Consider the following 3,965-nt stretch of genomic DNA (forward strand, 5'->3'; position numbering starts at 1 on the left):
GGACCTTATTTACAGAAAAAAAATATTTGCAGGCCACTTTAAAAGGAAACACTCTTTCATATATACTAGTTTTTTAAAGTTTTTTTCTATTTATTTATAATTAATATTTATTTATAATTAAATTATTATAAAATGTAGCATAGCTTACTAAAAAGCATAAAAAAATGTTTTACAACTTTAAATATAAAAAAGCTACTTCTTTCTTACTATCTAAAACTTTATCTAAGTCTGCGGTTTAAAATTTTTAATTCTACTTCTTAAATTTAAAAACATTGAAAATCTATTAAAAGTTTATACACACTTATAATAAAAACAATTGTTTTAAAACACTTTTTTCGTACAATTTTTTTATCACTATAACTGGTTGTAAAGGTTTTTGACAATTTTCAATGCTTTTTGCTTTAATTTAATTGTATGTTAGAAAATAGTTACCTCAAATAAAATTCTGATGAAATGTTCCTGCTATTATGTTAGGCACAATGCATTAAATATGATTCAAAAATGAGTAAAACTTTTACTCAATTCATATTTGTACAAGCTTAGATAATTTTCAAATCAAAGTTTGTTTAATAAAATATAAAATGTATAAAACTTCTGTAGATGAAGTCAAGAAATAGTAAGTGTTACAAATTTGCTTCAGGTTAAGAATTTATTGTTATTAACTTCGTAAAATTAAAACAGTGGATGATATAAAAGCAAACTAAAAAAATATAAAGTATTTTAATGTTTTAAAGCAATGGTCTTCATGGTGTGTATTAATTTGCATATCAACTAGTTTACCATGCACAGATCATTTAGTTATGTTTAAAAAGAAAAGACATTTGTCTTGTCTTAAGTCTTAAATTAGTTTTATATTTAGACACTCAATACTTAAGAAATTGTCTTATAATAAGTTATGTTTCAAATACTATTATAGTAAGCACAAAATATATTTTCCAGTACACTTTTTTTTTTAATTGAAGACCACTGCTTTATGTAACAGTAAAAAAAAACATTGTTAGTTTAAATCCTTTAATTTGACAATTACGTATGCATGCAGTAACCTTTTAACTAGGTACGCACTGCCGGTATGATACGCACTTTTTAGTCGAAAAAATCTGTTATAAAATTACTTTTTTTTTCAAGAAATTTTAGATTTTTTATTTTATATAAATTAATTAACTTGTGCTACATTGTATCAGTGGTATTTTATTTGTATGCTTATCCGAACAAATAAAAAATAGTAGTTGATAATTAATGGGAAAAACAAATAAAAACTAATAAGCAATTTTTAAACTAACTATAATTTTTTTTAATGGTCTAATTTAAAAAAGTATAGATGTGTATAGATAAAAATGTATTTAAACATAAGCTTTTTTAAACAAATTAACTAAGTTAAGAATAAAGTCAATTAGTACTAACTCTTTAAGTAATAAAACAAGTTTTTGAGTGGAATATAAACATAAAAAACAATATACATAAACAAATTTTACATATCAATACAAATTACTAAATATACTCAAAATTTATAATATATGTATATACTTTCATCAAACATGTTTTTTTAGTATAGTAAACTTTTTTTGGGGAATTTTTTCATTAATAGCCATTTGTAAGTTTTAATGACATTTGTAGTAGTTTTTAGTAATATTTATGTAGAATGTAAATCATTATAGACCAAAATTTCCTAGGTACGCACTGCCGGTTAGATACGCACTTTTGCGCTGCGTTCAAAGTGCGTACCTAGTTGACGGGTTACTGTAGTTGTTTTTTTTTAAATAACATAAGTTTGAAAGATAAAAATTTCATAAACAAATTTAATGAAGATTTTTACACACAAATCACATTTTGTATAACTACTTTTGTCTGGTTTTTGGACAATTTTGTAAAAAGCCAAAATATTGATTTTCGAACAACTTTCACATAAACAAAACAGCAAAGTTCTTTTTCATAACAAAAACTAATTGAAACTGAATCTTAATGTCGTTAAAGCTTATTGAAAGTAAAAATGTTAAGAATTGTAATATTGAAACCAACCTTTGCCGGATTTCAGAACAGAAAATTCATTTCTCATCATCACTAGTAAGACAACAACAATTCTTCAAAACACATTTCGGCCATCGGAAACAGGTTGGATTCAGACGAAGGTTACACCTACAAAGAAAGAGCTACTGTCTATTTATGAGTAATGCTAGAATAGCTCATTTCATGAGTTTATATTTACAAAATAATTTAACAATATTGTTAAGTAAAAAATAAGACTACCTTATTAATTGATTCTTTCTTCAGATATTTTATAACGTCTTAACTGTTTTAAGTATATAAAAAGAAAATAATATAATTAAACACAAGTTTCAGTTTATATTTTGAAAGAGTAAGAAAGATAAGCTTTAAACGTATTATAACCTTGTTTAGCATTTATTATTGCTATGAGGTGTTTAAAATGTATAATGCGTAATTAATCATAAACTGAATAATATTAAATTTACTTGATTTATCTTAAAGTATCAAAAAGTAAACAAGTGTGCATAAAGTAAGAACAAAAAACTAGTTGTGTATTTAAATTTTTATAAGAAGATTTGATGGTAAAGAGATAAGAAACTTTTATTGTTAATTTATGTATTTTAATCTCTATGTAAGTATACAACTAAAACTTACTTTTTAAAAAAATCCAAATGAAATACAAGCAAACAACTCTGTAAAAAATAGTTTAAGATAATGAAAAGTTTTCATACAGTTCTCATTTTAACAAGCAATGTTACTTTTTGATGTGAAGTTTACACAATGCAAAATATTATGACATCTTATAATATTATGATATATTTGCATTTGTAATGAAAAGTTCTTTAGCGTCTTAGACTTTGAAGTTTTGTATTATTTACTTTTAAGATTTAAAAAACAGTTTAGGAATATTAAGCTCAATAATAAATTTTTAAAACTAATTTACGATATTGGTACATGTAAAAAAAAGCATGTTAGTTAAAATCTTCTAAAGTCTTTAGTTATTAAAGTTTTTTTCAACTATACATAAATTTGCAAAATAAAGAACTTAAAAACAGATTTAGCAGAGTTAACTTAACATTAAAAGCGTATCATAATTACACTAATATAGGAAAATACACTTGGCAAAGGGTCCGATTTTAAAGCAAAGGTGTTTCCCCTAATTTTGCTGAATCATTAGTTATTATCATTATTTTTTATTAATATTTATACCGTTTACTCTAACCCACCTTACCTAAACATATTAAAAACTAATTAGAACATAAATTTTGTATAAATTTTTATGCTGACTCAGCAAATATAGGGGGATTTCCGTCACATCAACAAAAGGACTCCTTGGCAAAACTTTGACATAAACAGTTAGTATAAACAAAACAGTTAGGCCGTTACAAAAACAAACTTTTTCAAAACTGTATTGTAAAAAATAAAAAATATAAACTTTATTAACAGTAAAACTGACTTTTTCGTTTTATTTTCTAAAATGTCCTCAAAGTATCAGAGCTGTAAATAAGGGGCGGCAGTTTAGTTGTTTCCACATAGATAGGGGCCATTAAGTTATTTCTACAAAATCTGTTTCTGTCAAATGAAAACACTTTTACGGCCGAGGTTAGTGTATGTTTTACCTGCAAATAATTTAAATTTTTTACCAGTTTTGCTAGCATATATTAATATGAGTTTTAAGTAAAAATTGATTAAACAATATTATTAAAATGTTCTTCATCTAGTTATCACGTCGTATAATGAATTTATAATTGATAAGTTTCACCAAAAACAAAATAATACGGTATTTAGATAAACGGACTAATTTAACAAAGGCGCTTTAGATTAAAAATATAAATGTTAAATGAATTAATATAAAATTTCTATTTAGTCAAGTTTGTTTAAAATTTAATGAATTATAATTACTTAAGATTTAAATATTAGTAGTTTTATAGCATAACTTATCTTTGGTAGCCAGTTGTTTAAATTTTATTCAAACTCAAATG

General features: G+C 23.9%; 1 long non-coding RNA gene across 1 annotated transcript; it reads right to left on the reverse strand.

Moving 5' to 3' along the window:
• Positions 1-2,030: 2,030 nt before the first annotated feature.
• Positions 2,031-3,545, reverse strand: LOC145837247 (uncharacterized). Its single transcript, XR_014369933.1, has 3 exons — positions 3,440-3,545; positions 2,638-2,675; positions 2,031-2,133 (listed from the first exon to the last, which is right to left on the reverse strand). It is a non-coding gene; the product is annotated as an uncharacterized LOC145837247 (long non-coding RNA).
• Between the last annotated feature and the right edge of the window lie 420 nt (positions 3,546-3,965).

This window comes from Thalia democratica, chromosome 5 (assembly GCF_965202585.1).
Source record: "Thalia democratica chromosome 5, ktThaDemo2.hap1.1, whole genome shotgun sequence".
In the NCBI taxonomy this organism is placed as follows: Eukaryota; Metazoa; Chordata; class Thaliacea; order Salpida; family Salpidae; genus Thalia; species Thalia democratica.